At 44.4% G+C, this 18,486-nt stretch overlaps 1 protein-coding gene across 2 annotated transcripts in view; it reads right to left on the minus strand.

Moving 5' to 3' along the window:
* Positions 1-15,108, minus strand: part of OTUD7A (OTU deubiquitinase 7A) — a 133,152-nt gene extending 118,044 nt beyond the window's left edge. For both annotated transcript variants that reach the window (XM_072148030.1, XM_072148029.1), the window contains exon 1: positions 14,918-15,108. The gene's annotated coding sequence lies outside the window, so the exon portion shown is untranslated. The remainder of the gene's footprint in view (positions 1-14,917) is intronic.
* Between the last annotated feature and the right edge of the window lie 3,378 nt (positions 15,109-18,486).

The following is an 18,486-nucleotide window of genomic DNA, read 5'->3' on the forward strand; positions in this document are numbered from 1 at the left end:
AGTCTAAACTATATTATATAACGGTATGATATGTTAGGTCTTTGCAGTCTCTAGGTCAAAATCCATTAAAATGGAAATATAAATCAGGCAGGATAATGCCGTCTTCTTCACTAGTAAAATACAGAAGAATTACAGCTCATAACATGTTCCGTACATAAAATATGATACTAGGCCAACAAAGTAAGCTGCACAGGTGTCATTTTTCATTTCACACCAAGGTCAGCTTTTTGTCTCTCTAGGTAGAAGTAAATGATACTTACGTTTACACAATCCTATTGTAATGTGTATTTCCAGCTCTAAAAGGGAAACCAATATAAATAATTTTCTCACAGATAGATGTAAAAAAATCTTACATTTGGCAAAGTCGAGGATATACTAGAGCAGCGATTGTGAACCCCAAGAGTCTTTGGTCTTTAAGTAGATCGAGCGCAAACTCCTAGTTAACAAATCTGAAAGGCTGGATGTTCATGCCCCTGCCCTGCATGCCCCCCACCCACCCCACTCTGACATGAAAAAAGTGGGGGAGATTTGTGTGCCTTCTCCACCAGAAATGTTTTCTGGCAGAAGAGGCATAATGATTCCCCCCCCCCCCTCTGGTGTCCAAACTGCAACACAAAACCCACGTATTTATCCAAGTGCCAACACAGCAATTTAAGCAGTACCGTGTTGCTCCCTTCTCAGCTTTAATGGTATCAGCATCCTGACAACTCAATTACTATTGAAAGTAGGAGGAGATATTCACTTTACCATTGTTGCTTCCTTCCAGGGTGCCCTGAACTGAAAGTATTACAGGGCCCTTAGAAAGAGCTGTAATTCTAATCTAACCTTGTCCACACTTTCTCACTCTTCCTGCAGCCCTAGATGTGTCACTTTAAATTAACAAAGATTGTGACATGTCCAGTGCTACTTTGGGACTGTAGTTGGATGCCTTAATTCCTGTCTGGTTAATCATGTGCTGGGGTGACAGCCCAGGTACCCACAAAGAGGGCTCTAAGCACCGTCTGTCAACCATGCCATAGGTTCACCACCATGGTACTAGATGATAACTAAGGAACTGCAAAAAAACAGTTTTAAGAAACCCTTCTCCAGGAAAGCAGAATCCAGAAATCCATACAGATCCGAATAGACTAAGAACCATGGTCATATGACCTCCCTTTGAGAAGTTAGAGCTCACACAAGGTCCTGGATCTGATTCAAGATGGGATATGCTCTAGAGCCACCTAGAGTGGCTACAACTAATATAAGCAAATCACCCCTTCTGCCTATTGTCTTTGCCTGGGGGAATTATTTACCATCACATCAAGAGCAAAAACCATTTTCCCCATTACAAGGTAACTGAACTGCTTTATTACTCCACTTATAATATACACTCTGTAAACTGTGTATATATATATATATATATATATATATATATATATATATATATATATATATATATATATATATATATATATATATATTTTGTCTAGTGTTTTCTAGGGTTTTCCCACAAAACAAGTTAGGCCCTATCCACAGGGTAGGACCCAACTTGCTGATTGGTGGGGGTCTCCGATTGGTGGGGACCCCTCGTACCTCCCTGAGATCAGCAGAGCAGATCTCCCCCTCCATATGGGGCTGATTGAGGTACCTCAGACCTCCCCCCGCCCCCTTGTGATCCTGTGGATAGGGCCTAGCTTGTTTCTGATGAAGTAGTCTGTTTTACTGGCAAGACATACAAAAGCTCACTAAAGGTGTTGGATTACATAGAAGTCTATGGAGAAGGGATTAAGCAGGGGTGTAACTACAGGGGTAGCAGCTACAACAGCTGCTATGGGGCCGGTAGTGTCAGGGGGCCCCGACAGACGACCTGACACAATAAAAAGGATAATGCGCCATGTCATAAAGCTGGAATCATCTCAGACTAGTTTCCTGAACATGACAATGAGTTCACTGTACTCAAATGGCCTCCACAGTCACCAGATCTCAATCCAATAGAGCATCTTTGGGATGTGGTGGAACGGGAGATTCGCATCATGGATGTGCAGCCGACAAATCTGCGGCAACTGTGTGATGCCATCATGTCAATATGGACCAAAACCTCTGAGGAATGCTTCCAGCACCTTGTTGAATCTATGCCACGAAGAATTGAGGCAGTTCTGAAGGCAAAAGGGGGTCCAACCCGTTACTAGCATGGTGTACCTAATAAAGTGGCCGGTGAGTGTATACATACTAAACGCTCCATTCAGATGTCTGCTATGAGGCTATGCCTCCCCTAGTTATGCCCCTGGGTGTAGGAGCAGGGAGGAGAAGCAGCCAGCTCTCCACCCACCAGTTTTTAGTGAACTACAAATTTATAGAAAAAGACAGCACAGAGAAAAACTACAGGAAAGCAAATATTATAAATATACCTGTGGGCGCACACTGGACTAGAGATTGCTGCAAAGTGTATGAAAGGTTAGATATGCTTAAATGTACATAGTGGTGTTGCTACAATGCACAGGCCATTTTACATTTTGACTTTTTCTGACTGAAACAAACATGGACTCCCATTCTAAGTGTTTAGCAAGCTCTGCTTTTTTGTGTCAATATGAATCTTCTAAACTATTCTTAAAATTGAGGTGGAGCTCCAGGTAAAAAAATATAATCCAGGGGCTGTAGAATGTAGAACACAGACCTTCCTTTTTATACAAATATTATTTATTGAAAAATAATGCATTATTTATGACAGTTTTTTAAAGGAACGCAAATAATTACTTCAGCAGACAATTGTCTTGAGAGGGTTAATAGCCAAATTGCCACTTCCAGAGTTTTATAGCATGAAATTGGCAATTCAAGTGAACAGCAAATATTTCACTTAAGTAGCTGCTTTGCTGGCTCATGTAACCCCATTGTACAACCTTGAGTCTATAGAAGAGAATGAATTATGTCTGGACTGCAATAACTATGCCGCCCTCTGTGTCGCTACAATAGGGTCTCCAAACAATGAAAAGCAGAAAAGGAAAAAGACAATTTACATGGCTTAATGTCATAAAAATGGTGCACATGCAGTCATATTTTTTCAGATTCTGCAGGTGTACAGTCTCAGGCCTCATGAAGGTGTAAATTTTACAGCCCACAAGCAACAGCACATTCACCGTCGGTCACCCCTATACCATCTGTTGGGGAACAGGCAGTCGGCACATTCACCGCCAGTCACCCCTACACCACCTGTTGGGGAACAGGGAGTCAGCACATTCACCGCCTGTCACCCCTACACCATCTGTTGGGGAGCCAACTTCAGGCAGTCAATATTGTGGTCACTGTCAAATGAGCGCCCTTCACAAGCAATGACACAACAGCCCATGAAATGCTTGTGCTTATTCTGTATGTCAGAAACTTCTCATGCATTTTGTCTAATTGAACAGTTTGGCAAGAAACAAAGTTCTAAAGGAAAAGTAAATATCGATTTACAATGTGCTGTATTTGTATTTAAAGAGGACCTGTCACCCATTTAAAAAGGCAGCATTTTTAGACTGCATTCACACACATGTATGGGGGACGTATATACGGCCGACGTATATGCGGCCGATATACGTCCCCCATAAACTTCTATGGGCTCACGGTACCCTACGGGAGCGGTACGGTGCAGCACACGTGCGGCACCATACCGCTCCATAGCCCGGAAAAAGATAGGACATGTCCTTTCTTTTCCCGTATTACGGTGCCGCGGATATATATTGCTATGGAGAGGGGCGGGGGTGAGCTGCGCTCACCTCCTCCTCCTCTCCCCGCGCTGCCGTGTGCCTGCTGTGGTACAGTGCGGCGGGCACACGGTAGTGTGCCTGTAGCCTTACACTGGAGGTTTCCGATAACGCTAGCAGACATTGCTGCAATGTACAATAGAAACGTCGGACCACGCTGTAAGCGGTCGGGCATATTCATGAGCGGGCGGGATTAGTGGCGGTGACTGCTGCATGAAGCTCGACAGTCATCGCCAGCCTATGGAGTAGGAGGGTGGTCCACGGGAGAGGCAGCGCCTTGGACCGCCCCCTCATAAATACACCCAACTGCTAACAGGGCGGTCCGGCGTTTGTGGCAGTGTTTGTTAGCATTATCAGAGGTTTTCGAGGTTTTAGTGTAACACTGCTGCATCTGTTGTAGCACTAGGAACTGCTTACTTTAGTAAGCAGCTCCTAGTGCCTTTTATATAGATGACAAGTCCTCTTTAAAGAGAACCTGTCACCAGGAGACCCACTTTTAGCACTCCCCCAGTACCTACAGAGCATAGTACATACACTGTCATAAAAAAAAAAAAAAATAGGTTTTACAGAAAAAAAAGATATGTTATATTGTACCTTTACATACGATGTGATGTATAACTAGGCACTAGTCACCTGGGAGTGGCTGGAAAGGAGCAGTTCCCCCCACCCTAGGGAAACCGTTCCTCCATGTGTCCTTTTCAAATATATGAAAACACCCATCACTTGGCTTAGTGACGCCCCTTGCTCCTCTACAGCCAATTCCAAATGATGGGAGTTATTCATATATTTAAAAAGGACACATGGAGGAGCAGTTTCCCAAGGGTGGGGGGGGGGACTGCTCCTTTCCAGCCACTCCCAGGTGACAAGTGCCTAGTCACACAGCACATGGTACTGAAAGGTACTATATAACATATCTTTTTTTCTGTAAAACCTATTTTTTATTCAAAAACTCTTTAGTGTATGTACTATGCTCTTTGGGGACTGGGGGAGTGATAAAAATGGGTCTCCTTGTGACAGGTCCCTTTAAGTTTCATCCTGAAAAGGCCCTCAGCCTCACACCAAGTACCCCTGTCAAAAAGAGTTCCATCAAGGAAACAATTTCTTCTAAATGTAACAAAATACATTTTGGAGCCTTCATCTACAATTATATGGGACTTTTAAAAAATCATACATCAAAGCTACAGACACCAAGTGATGGAACCTGAAAGCAAAAAACTGGTGCCAAGCAAAATAATTTTTCTTTAAGGGAATAAATTATCAGTTTTAACCCTATAAAGCTGCAGACAATGGCCAAAATGTATTAAAGTGTTTGCGCCAGTTTTGTGTCATAGCTGTACAGTGTCCGCCGAGCTGCAAAATTCTGAAGGGACAGTGGCATTCTGGTACTGGACTTCACTGTAGTATAGAACAGCCCCATCTGCCTGAGCAACTGTATTAGTATTCAATTAGAAGCCCCCTAACAGATCTCTAGTGACCTTACACATCAGAACACCACAATGCTCCTGGCTCTGCTAGAATACTGGAATTTAAATGCATTTCCACAGTGCGGCTGCTACTAATACCACACACAAAGGCATTGTTACATAGATCCCCAAGCCTGCTGCCTTTCACTGTCTGCAGAGATTTACTTGTAATGTGTTACAAAATAAATGAGTCATCGAAAAGATAATTTTTTCACTACTTTTTTCTTGACCTATACTTAATATAAATTACTTTATCCTGTTATTTGGACAATAGATCTCATAGGTTCTTTAGGGGTTTTCTATCAAGCAGTCCCCTCATCACAAGCAAGGCAGGGCAAGGTAGCATAACAGTTAAGAGTAATAGGGTTATGATGGTACCCCCAGCAAAATACATTAGGTGCACTGTTGTGGACAGGATGAGGCCTTCTTGTGCAACCGAATAAATTAATTCACATGTATTTACTATTCCACATCCTGATGCATAGCAAATGCATGTGAATTAAGTTATCGAGTTGCACTAGAAGGCCTCATCCTGCCCACAGCAGTGTACACGTATGGCTGGGGAGCCATCATACCCCCATAACTTAAAAAAAAACAATAACAAACTCTCCTAATGTCTTAACAGGGGCTCCAAGTCTTAGAACCAAGGTTACTAAATAGATCTGGTCAGTGGTGTAACTAGAAGCTGATGGGCCCCAGTGCAAAGACGGTGCCAGGCCCCTGACTATAATGTATATTTTATAGTAATAGTCTTCTCATATGGGAAAGTGACACCATAAGGGCCCCCCAAACCTCTTGGGCACGGGTGCAACCACAACCTCTTCACCCCCTCAAGTTACGCCCCTGGATCTGGTACAAAAACTAAGCTCACTGAATAGACAGAGCCATGGTTACTGCACTGATATAGTACCAGAAGCAAGCTAACTAATGATAGATAAATCAATTACACAGGGGAAATTTATCTTACATCGTATGATAGAGGCTACACCCCCTCTATCCTAGTTCCACACAAAAACCTGCTATATACTGGGGACAGGGGGCTGCAGGCTATATACTGGGGGCAGGGGCTGCTGGCTATATAATGGAGCTTCAGGCTATATACTTGGGCAAGGGTCTGCCTGGCTATATACTGGGGCAGGGGCTGCTGGAGATATACTGCGGGTAAAGGGTTGGCTGTATACTCGGAGCATGAACTCGCTGTCTATATACTGGGGACGAGGGGCTTCTAAATATATACTGGGGGAGCAGGTGCTGGGTGGCTCAATACTCGGGGCAGGCTGGCTATATACTGGGGACAAGGGGCTTCTCGCTATATACCGGGGGCAGGCTGGGAACAATGCATTTCCCACCCTCGGTTTATACTCAGGTCAATAGGTTTTCCCAGTTTTTTGTGTTAATATTAGGTAACTTAGCTTATACTAAAGTACATACGGTAGTTTCATGTAGCTCACATTGACTAATTATAATTAAAATCACTTTACTTCTCTACTTACTTCCCACAGTGGAAGTTGTCTCTCTTCTTAAATTTAGCTATAGATTGTGTAAAATATTTTGGGAGGACTGCTGTAATTAAAACACATTCTAACCTTAGGTTGAATAGCAATCATGTAATACTATGCTGTTATGTGGATTGCTGCCCATATAACCAAGAGGATTTCATTTGGAGGAGCAGGTATTTTCAGTTATTGCTTAACAACAAAATATTTGCAGTCCTTATTTTCATCTGCTTAATATGTGCATAAAATAGAAGTGAAATAAAGTGGAAACCAACTGCAAATTATTGCAAAGAGGTTGGTATATACATTAAGTAAATTAAACTTTTGTAAAAGTTACAAAAGTTTTGTAAAAAGTGAAGTAAACCCTTAGTGTTTCTATAGGAACAAGGCTATTCTAGCATCATTTTTTCCCCTCTGTTGTGAGGATACATCAGAAGGATTCATAACATATCCTAACAACTTAGGGCTGCAACGTATCCCACTGTATACTCATACAATGTTATACATTTCCTGTTTCAGCCACTCCCCCCTGGAAGTAGCAGGAGCGCCTCCTGACTCCGTCCAAAGATAAAATTTGCACGGACCCTACATTTATATTCACTCCGCTGTACGGCTGCAACCCCTTCAGACAGCCGGTGACGCCACCCACCTGTCTGTAAATCTTGCGCATGCCCGTGAGTACTATACTTTGCGCAGCCGGTCAGAGACCAGTTGTGATAAACTTGTTGTCAAACTTGTCATTCCCAAAAAGACTCATGGCTGTACTAGCTCAAAAGGTGCTTCTACTCAATCCTGAGCAAAGGTCTGAATACTTGTGACCATCAGATTTCAGGTTTTTTGTTTAATGAACTAGCAAAAATACATTTCTGCTTTTTTCAGTCAAGAGGGGAACAGTGTGTATATTAATGAGCCAAAAAATGAACTTGGATCTTATCAACTGGCTGCAATGAAACAAAGTGTGAAAAAATTTAAAAGGGGTCTGAACACTTTCTGTACCCACTGTAAGCTCAACAGAGGCTGGAGGTGGATGACATACAGTGTCATCTAACCTCATAGCCTTAATGGCCTCCGCTGAGAGTATATATTTTCCCCAGTAGGAAGCAGGGTGGGGGAAAAAACATAGACTGCTGTGGATTGCACTACCCCTCTCTGTTGGTACACCACAAGGCTTTGACCTAGAACCTCTACTTTTCTTCATCTCCACCTCTGCCCTGGGTCAGCTCAACTCAGACAGCTTTCAATAGCACTCTTATGCTGATGACACACAGATCTATATCTTTGGCACAGAATCCATTCTCTTCTAGCCATATCCTCCTTTTCTTCCCATTTTCTAAAATTTAACATGGACAAAATGGAACTCAATCTTTCCTACACTTAAATCATCACTCTCACCAGACCTAACAGTCACAATTCATTGCTCTACACTCTTCCCGGTCCAAAAGTCTGTTGACTTGGGAGTAATCTTGGACTCTGCCTTGTCCTTTAAACCTCATATACAGGTCATCAATAGGGCTTGCCCACTCCACCTCGAGAATATCTCTCCATTTCAACCTAGAGTCTACAAAATTGTTAATCTGTGCCCTCATCATCTCCTGCAATATTCCTCTTCCAATTCTCCCAACTAACTCTATTTATTGCCCCTTTAATCTATTCTTAAATGGGTATTCCCACTTTGGCAAATTAATATTATTTGTATGATGAAAAATAATACAATTTTCCGATATACTTTCTGTATGAATTCCTCACGGTTTTATAGATCTCTGATTGCTGTCCTTCTACAGAAAGCTTCTATGATTACTTCCAGTGGATAGATATATGACAATGGTCACACAGGTGCACGGCTTGTTATATCATAGAGAGTGAGGGTGCAGTCACACGTTGCAGTTACAACTGTATCACAATCAGTTTTTAGGTGGTTTTAGCTGCAGTTTTGTTAATTTAACTGGTGAAAGACATAAACTGGACAAGTGAATTTGATTTTGAAGGGGAAACCTGTTCCACAAATGTCTTTCACTTGTTAAATTAACAAAACTGCACCTAAAACCACCTCAAAGCTGATTGTGATGAAGTTTTAACTGCAACGTTGGACTGCACCCTAATTGGAGCCGTGTGATACAACTAGCCATGCACTGGTGTGACCACGGTCAGATTTCGGTCCACTGGAAATAACATAGAAGCTTTTTCTTCTGATACAGAAAGTATATTGGAAATTTGGATAACTATGCATTATTCAAACAATATCAATTACTTGTTGAAATGGGGGTAACCCTTCAGCTCTGCTAGCTGAAGCCATCCACAACCTGTCCCTTCCATATACAGGCAGTCCCCGGGTTACATACAAGATAGGGTCTGTAGGTTTGTTCTTAAGTTGAGTTTGTAAGTAAGTCGGAACTGTATATTTTATCATTGTAATCCCAGCCAGAACTTTTTTGGTCTCTGTGACAATTGGATTTTAAAAATGTTGGGTTGTCATAAGAACCAGAATAAACAATAAAGCTTCATTACAGACACCTTTGATAACTGTTACAGTTGTTTATTATAGCCTAGGACTAAAGTACAATAAATGACCAATATCCAGTGGTCCGTTTGTAACTAGGGGTCGTATGTAAGTCGAGTGTTCTTAAGTAGGGGACCGCCTGTATCTCTGAACTAGCCAGTGCCATCACACACATAGCCTCCAATACAAAGAACTTCAGCTTCACTCTATTACCATCTGCTCTTCTCACAACAGTCCCCAGGACTTTTCCCGTGCATCCCCCATACTCTAGAGCTCTCTACCAAAACATGTCAGACTGTTCCTGAAAACCCATTTGTTTCTAATTGACTAAAACATGCAATAACCACACTGCTATGCTCACTCATTTGTATCTCCCTTCAATATAGATTGTGATTGCTCATTGGCAGATCACTGTAGTATTGGGCATTTGTTCTCATCTTACTGATTGTACAACACTATTGAATTAATGGTACTCTATAGATAATAATAAAATTGTAAACTGTTGCTTGTCATAGTGCCAGAGATCCTATGGTGAATGCTCATTATGAACATGAAATCCTGTGGAACAGGAAATCAGGTGGAGCCGAAAAAATGCGTTTTCCTTGCGTGTTATACTTGATTTATGATGTCTTGTTAAATAAAAGAAGAATATTTGATTTTCACCTACCTCGAAGTGCCGGGATTTTCCTTGTCTATTGGTAATGGGGGTTTTGCTAGGGACGAGCCGTTCCCCCTCAATACTCAAGGATTGCCCACCAGCAGACCTGCTGCAGCAGAAACTCATTCAGTCTCATTCACTTGGCGCACTGGCCCACCTCTACCTTGTGAGTGCTGAACATTTATTGTGTACTACAAGAACCTGGTTAAACTGAGGTTCTCCTGTCTGAATATTTTGAATATCACTTGGGCTCCTTTCACACGACCCTGTGTAGCCTGGGTAAACATGTGGCAGCGAATTGGGGAGGATCACCCCTCTCCTCTCCATACTTACGCAACCCCCAGTACGGTACAGTGGGCAAAATGGATGGACGTATTGCCCATTGAAAGGCATAGGAACGTATTCAGTCGAACCACAACACTACAGGTTGGATACAGCCGTTTTCACATGTTCGTGTGAAAGCCGCCTTATGGTGATCTTACCCCCTCCCTTTCTTCCACATTTTCTTTCCTGTTAGAAACACTATATAAAGACAAAGAAATGAAGGTAACTCAACTTGGTTATTTACCAAAAACGTTAATAATTACAACAAATGAAAACTTCCAAAACTTCATTGTTCATATCTTTTACTAGCAATTGATTTCATGCTCCCTACTGGCCTAGGCACTTCACGAGATTTGCTCTGTGTATAGATGTCATTTATAAACTATAGGGCAGACTTGGGTGACCGGCTAGGCACCATGCCAAACTATGCAGGCTCTGAAACACAAGATTTCAGTGTGCACTTAGACACTGAGGGTATACAGTCATGGGACTGCTGAGGTGAACAGTTTCTAGTTACAAACTTGCTGTATGATACTTTCTGATCATTACTGCTGAACCAGCCAATTACCACATCAGTCTATCCTACTATTATTGCAATGCAACGTTTAGACTTTGCTTTTCTCTTATTAGATTTGTTTACGTGGATACTAAAATATGATATTTGAGACATACATTTGCATTGATACAATTCTTGCAAGTCTTGTGAGATCACACTATACTGCAAACATACACAGCCAATAAAAAACACAACATACTTCTATTTTCTATGCAAGGTTGTGTTCAGACCCATCACCAGCATCTTTATTTTATAGTTCAGCTCCAGGAGCTGATCTATGGAGAGATCCCTTATATGACAAACAGATCCCACAGGGCCCAATTCATTATAATGAGATCAGGTTCTGCATCATGGTGTGTGGCACTCCCCCAGACAAATTGCTCCATCTGACCGTCACTTTTGAAGGTTCCTACTGAAACCTCTGGAGCAGATGTACAATATTAGGTCTTAGATCTTAGGTTATGTTTACAACTCCAACAAAGAAAATGAAATAATCCTAGTCAGTGACATATGGTTTACATACAAGGCTCCTAAGAAACCAGAAAATGGCCACAGTGATGACCTAAAAACAAACAAAACATTTATTATTTGGGATTTTAATCCACTTCCTAATAAATCTGCCACATTTTACCACAGGTCGGCAAAGTCACGTCTTTGAAAACTTTAAGGAAGGGACAATTTGGCCCCATGGTACATTGTGTATTTCAACTTCAGATTTTGAGCAGCTTTCACAATGCTAAAAGCTTCTGAGCTCAGGTTTCCCTATCAGCCCCTGCTTGTTCACTGCTTGATTTAAAAGGAGACATCCGGCATAAACAATTTTTCTACAATCTTTACAAAAATCCTTAAGTGATTTCTCCCAAAAGCAGAAATGTGGATGTGCTGCATCAATTCCACACTGCAAATTTACAGCAAATTACATATGGTTGGAATTTTAAAAGATGAAGTCCCCCCCCCATTTCAGACAGTAAAACATATTCTATAGCCAGATAAATACATATTATAACAAGTATAAATAATGTTTAAAGGGTAACATGAATATAAACACAAAAAAAGGATGTCATTTTGTGGTGAAGAATATTCAGCCTTTTCATCTACTAAAAGTCAAACACATTAATAATCTGAGTCTACTCAAATTTTACTACAACACAAAATGCAAAGTTGTTAGAAAGTCTGGCATTGCTTTTAAAGCGAGTCGACCACCTCCACCAAGTGTTATAATTTGCCGTCAGCACGTTGTACAGAAATGCACTGTGATTTTCATCATAACTTGAAATTTCCATTTCAATCTGCATGCTAATGAGGCATTAAGTTGCATCCTTAGCACCTGGAGCACTGGTATTCCAGCCTAAATCACTTAGGTCTTCTTCCAGTGGAGCCACACGCTTCTCACAAGATAAATCTCCTGCATTTCTGACAGAGAGAGTAGTGGTCCCAGTAGGAATAGCTGGGCTCTGGGTGCTCCGAATTCCTCATTAGCATATGGATGAAAAAGGGAATCTCTCTGAAATGTCATAATGGGCAGAAATAATAAAGGTGCTTTCTCTACAACATGCTGCCAGAAGATAATTGAGCCTGGGTAAGTGGAAGGCTCCCTTTAACACCACATAATCTTCTCTATGAGAAGTCATTAATTACACAGGGTATATTTATGTATCCCATAGGTATTATAAATACTGTCCATTCCCTTCATCCTGAAAAGTCTTCCTCTAAAGAGTTTTTTCCTCATGTTTTCCTGAATGCCCCACATGAATAGAGCACTCAGGGCTTTATAGACTTCCATGGGACCTCTACTGCGGAAGTGCATAGAGTGTGATTGCACACATGTCCATGCAACTACAGCACTGAGGGGTCCCTAGCAGTCAGACCCCAGTGATAGGAAATGTACACTATACACTGTGGCTAGGGTATATGACCAGTACTGTGCAGAGGTCAAGCATTAGTATGCATCCCACCAGTAATTGCAATTATTTCCCACTTTATGCCACCTCCACAACAAGTTGGCATACTTTTGCACAAAGCAGACCCCCACTCCGTTGTTTTAGGCAAGGGTGTCATGTAAGTCCATTCACATACACCAATGACCACAATATAGACTGTCTGAGCTGTAAACCTGACCAGGAATAGGAGCTGCTCTAAGTTAAGAGGCTCGGGGAGTAAATATTGATGCCACATGAACCCAAGTGAAAAGATGGACCTGACCTAATGTACTGAGGTTAAGTGACACTACTGTCACCCATTTTTATGATGAAACATAATCTCCTGTATTCATCAAAACTGTATTTTAATATTTTCTGTTATTTAAAAAGGGTGGATGGAAACATTGTCCCAGTCCTTGTTTACCCCTTACACTAAAATGAAGGTTCACTTCATACTGGACATGACTACATGGTACTCATCTGGAACACTTGAGGTCACTCTTCATCATACCCATCCCAGAGCTGTACTGTACAGTACATAGTTACACTATATCACCAGTACTTTTGTGCTGAGCCACCTCCAGGCCTTATCAGCCAGGTTAAGAGCATGTGTTATGATCACATAAAATAAAACTGATGCCAACTAACATATCAAATGTAATATGCATTAACTGGTCCAGTTTCATGCCAAGGCCTATTTCATGTGGAAGACATCTGTCATAGTCTAGGTAACCCAAGGCCTGCTGGCATCCCTTCGCTGCACCGATGTCCATGTAAATGGGCAATCCTAAACCATACAAACCTTTTCATTATCATAAACTGGGTCATGCTGGCACACGGAGCAGGTAAGTTTGCCACCTGACTGACATTTTTCCGGCCTAGCTAGCACACAGTTATAAGATGGAAATTATAATATATACAAGTAGAAGGGATGATATAGGATACAATGAGATTGATGAGAAATGTATACAGATAGCATCAACTCTATGACCGTACTCACATTACATAGGTGATATGACAATAACATGTGACCCTGACAATGTAACCTCATGTGACATTATAAAGTCTCCTGTAGCTACACAAGATTTCTATAACCTGACATTACTGTTCTATCCATGTGACAAACAAACCTGCGGTTCCAATGTGACATTCCCACAGAACACAAGAAATGCATGTGATGTTTACACAGATCCCAATGATCGACGTGACAGAAGTATATGACACGTGGAAGGCAGGCAATTCTTCCTCACCACAAGAGATGTACATACATGACGTGATGAATGCGATGTACATACCTGACGTGATGAATGCGATGTACATACCTGACGTGATGAATGCGATGTACATACCTGACGTGATGAATGCGATGTACATACCTGACGTGATGAATGTGATGTACATACATGATGTGATGAATGCAATGTATGTACATGACGTGATGTACGTACATGACGTGATGAATGCGATGTACATACATGACGTGATGTACATACATGATGTGATGAAAGTGATGTACATACATGACGTGATGTACATACATTATGTGGTGCATATGATGTACATAAATGATGTGATGAATGTGATGTACACACATGATGTGATGCAGTGTACACATAATGAGCTGTATGTAATATACACAGAAGATGAGATGAATATGATGGACATACATAATGTGATGCTTGTCATGTACACACATGATGTGATGCATATGATGTACACACATGATGATGAATGTGACACACATGATGTGATGCATATGATGTACACACATGATGATGAATGTGACACACATGATGGGATGCATATGATGTGCACACTGTGCATGATGAGATGTATGTAACATGCACACATGATGATGCATGTAATACACATGATGATGACTGTGACATACATGCTGGGATGCATATGATGTGCACACTGTACATGATGAGATGTATGTAACATGCACACATGATGATGCATGCAATACACATGATGATGAATGTGATGGACACACATGATGGGATGCGTATGATGTACTCACTGTACATGATAAGATGTATGTAACATGCACTGATGATGATGCATGTAACACACATGACTGTGACATACATGCTGGGATACATATGAAGGTGGAGGTCACAGCCTGCACCGGGGAGTCCTGCCTGGCACTGCAGCGCCAACTCTCAGCCTACTAGTCCATCAATTCAAGGTGATCACACAATGCGGAGTGACCGTGCAGCAGGGACACAGCGTCCCATCTCTGCAGTGCAGACACAACAACAATGGGCAGCAGCAGCACGTACCCGCCTCATGCATCGTCCCCATCCTCCGCGCATAGCATCGCATCTAGCTGCAGGCAGGCTCCGTACACAGCATCCGAGCCCTTCTCACTTCACCCTGCAGAGCCCAGGGACAGCCCCCTTGTCTCCAAGACGTGTGACATCAGGCTAGATGCTCTTTCCTAGTGGTCTAAGGACCTCTGATGATGTCATGACCATGTGACTCGTGGGGGAGGAGCAACGCTACACAAGAAGCCTGGAGATCTATGGTAGAGGCTGCCGTCCTGTGTTGCTGATGAGACGAGGTATAGAGGCAGCCTGTGCAGGGGAGAGAGAGAAAGTGGGGGTGCAGGGGAGAGAGGAGAAAGTGGGGGTGCAGGGAGAGAGGAGAATATGGGGGTGCAGGGGAGAGAGAGAAAGTGGGGGTGCAGGGGAGAGAGGAGAAAGTGGGGGTGCAGGGAGAGAGGAGAATGTGGGGGTGCAGGGGAGAGAGGAGAATATGGGGGTGCAGGGGAGAGAGGAGAAAGTGGGGGTGCAGGGGAGAGAGGAGAATGTGGGGGTGCAGGGGGGGAGGGGAATGTGGGGGTGCAGGGGAGAGAGGAGAATGTGGGGGTGCAGGGGGGAGGGGAATGTGGGGGTGCAGGGGAGAGAGGAGAATGTGGGGGTGCAGGGGGGAGGGGAATGTGGGGGTGCAGGGGAGAGAGGAGCATGTGGGGGTGCAGGGGAGAGAGGAGAATGTGGGGGTGCAGGGTAGAGAGGAGAATGTGGGGGTGCAGGGGAGAGATGAGAATGTGGGGGTGCAGGGGAGAGAGGAGCATGTGGGGGTGCAGGGAGAGAGGAGAATGTGGGGGTGCAGGGGAGAGGAGCATGTGGGGGTGCAGGGGGAGTGGAGAATGTGGGAGTGCAGGGGAGAGAGGAGAATGTGGGGGTGCAGGGGAGAGAGGAGAATGTGGGGGTGCAGGGGAGAGAGGAGAATATGGGGGTGCAGGGGAGAGAGGAGAAAGTGGGGGTGCAGGGGAGAGAGGAGAAAGTGGGGGTGCAGGGAGAGAGGAGAATGTGGGGGTGCAGGGGGAGAGGGGAATGTGGGGGTGCAGGGGGAGAGGGGAATGTGGGGGTGCAGGGGAGAGAGGAGAATGTGGGGGTGCAGGGGGGAATGTGGGGGTGCAGGGGAGAGAGGAGCATGTGGGGGTGCAGGGGAGAGAGGAGAATGTGGGGGTGCAGGGGAGAGATGAGAATGTGGGGGTGCAGGGGAGAGATGAGAATGTGGGGGTGCAGGGGAGAGATGAGAATGTGGGGGTGCAGGGGAGAGATGAGAATGTGGGGGTGCAGGGGAGAGAGGAGCATGTGGGTGTGCAGGGGGAGAGGAGAATGTGGGGGTGCAGGGGAGAGAGGAGAATGTGGGGGTGCAGGGGAGAGTGGAGCATGTGGGGGTGCAGGGGGAGAGGAGAATGTGGGGGTGCAGGGGAGAGAGGAGAATGTGGGGGTGCAGGGGAGAGAGGAGAATGTGGGGGTGCAGGGGAGAGAGGAGAATGTGGGGGTGCAGGGGAGAGAGGAGAATATGGGGGTGCAGGGAGAGAGGAGAATATGGGGGTGCAGGGAGAGAGGAGAATGTGGGGGTGCAGGGGAGAGGAGAATGTGGGGGTGCAGGGGAGAGAGGAGAATGTGGGGGTGCAGGGGAGAGAGGAGAATGTGGGGGTGCAGGGGAGAGAGGAGAATGTGGGGGTGCAGGGGAAAGAGGGGAATGTGGGGTTGCAGGGGAGAGAGGAGAATGTGGGGGTGCAGGGGAGAGAGGAGAATGTGGGGGTGCAGGGGAGAGAGGGGGATGTGGGGTTGCAGGGGAGAGAGGGGAATGTGGGGTTGCAGGGGAGAGAGGGGAATGTGGAGGTGCAGGGGAGAGAGGAGAATATGGGGGTGCAGGGGAGAGAGGGGAATGTGGGGGTGCAAGGGAGAGAGGGGAATGTGGGGGTGCAGGGGAGAGAGGGGAATGTGGGGTTGCAGGGGAGAGAGGGGAATGTGGGGTTGCAGGGGAGAGAGGGGAATGTGGGGGTGCAGGAGAGAGAGGGGAAATGTGGGGGTGCAGGGGAGAGAGGGGAAATGTGGGGGTGCAGGGGGAGAATGTGGGGGTGCAGGGGGAGAATGTGGGGATGCAGCTCTCACCCCTCCTCCTCTCCAGCACGCCTTCCTGATGTCTATTATTAGTAGTGGCCTATAATGGTGTAAAAAAAAAAAAACCCACACAAACTCTCAATGGGGGCCGATGCCTGCACTGGTCATGCCTGGGCAAGAGCTGCTGGGGGGGCCCACATAGGGCTGTACATGGTGAGGGGGGCTGTTTGGTATGATAAACTAGGCAATATTTTAGGGAACAGGAGACTGTTTTAGTTTCTGTATTTTTAATGCTGCCACGTGGCTTTACTACAAAGGGGCCCACTGAGGCTCTGTCGCCCAGTGGCCTACTGATACCTGGAGGTGACCCTGCACACAATCCCTCATTGATGTTGATCAATGATATGATATGTTTTATATATAGAATAAATATTTTTAATAAAAACTTTTTTTTTTCTTTTTAGTAGATGAGATCTAAGACTTTCAAGTTCTTGAAGTGGCTGCTGTTTGGCGCCTGCAGTTTACAACCCTAACCAGCTCTGAGGCTGAGAGGGGCTCAGCTCGATCACATATGCATTTCAACTAAATCACAAGCGATTGGTAACCAGAGCCTGGTGATTTGCATACAAACAGTACAAAACATCAGGTGCTTATGATCATGCCATTGTTCCGAGCCCCAGATGTATGGATTGTGTGAGTGCAGCCTCACTAGCATTTAGGCTCCCCAACAAATAAATATTGATGTCCTTTCCTATGAATATCTTACAAGTATCAGAAAAGTATCTTGCAAACCATGGGGGAGATTTATCAGACATTGGCTCTTGTTGCACTGGCTTATAATGAAACCCTCCACCACCACTGGATACAATACAATTCTACGCCAGGCCCAGCCCTGAACACACATTGCTTATAACAAGATACAGAATCACCAGGAATTACAGTTCTTTCAGGAATTGTACACCACAAAACTGGACAGGTAATTCTCATGATCATAGGGGTGCCACCATTCCGACCCTCGGTACGCGTGACGGCACCATGAAAGTTTGCATGGTCCCTGTTCATGAAGGGGAATATTAACAGGGCTGACGACCGTGCCCTCTCCTGGTGGTTGTCACCTGTATTACACAGCTGACACCTGCCGGGAACTTCCTCAGTTCTTGCAGTTCTTTGATGACCAATTAGCACCCCCAGTAAAGTCTATGGTGGGCGCTGATCAGAGCCTTTTAAAGACTCCCATAGCTGTCATCCAGCATCCTGTATTACAGTGTCATAGACCAGTGGTGGCGAACCTATGGCACAGGTGCAAGAGGTGGCACTCAGAGCCATCTCTGTGGGCACACAGGCGTCACCCCAGCACAGAGTTTTCCAGAAACTTCCTACAGGAAGAGGAAGTAGGATTAGAGGAAGAGGGCTGGATTATCATTGGAGCTTCTTCCCACAATTCTTCTTTCTCAAAAGAACCTTGAAGGAAAGCTACATTGATTATC

This window comes from Engystomops pustulosus, chromosome 4 (assembly GCF_040894005.1).
Source record: "Engystomops pustulosus chromosome 4, aEngPut4.maternal, whole genome shotgun sequence".
Taxonomy (NCBI): domain Eukaryota; kingdom Metazoa; phylum Chordata; class Amphibia; order Anura; family Leptodactylidae; genus Engystomops; species Engystomops pustulosus.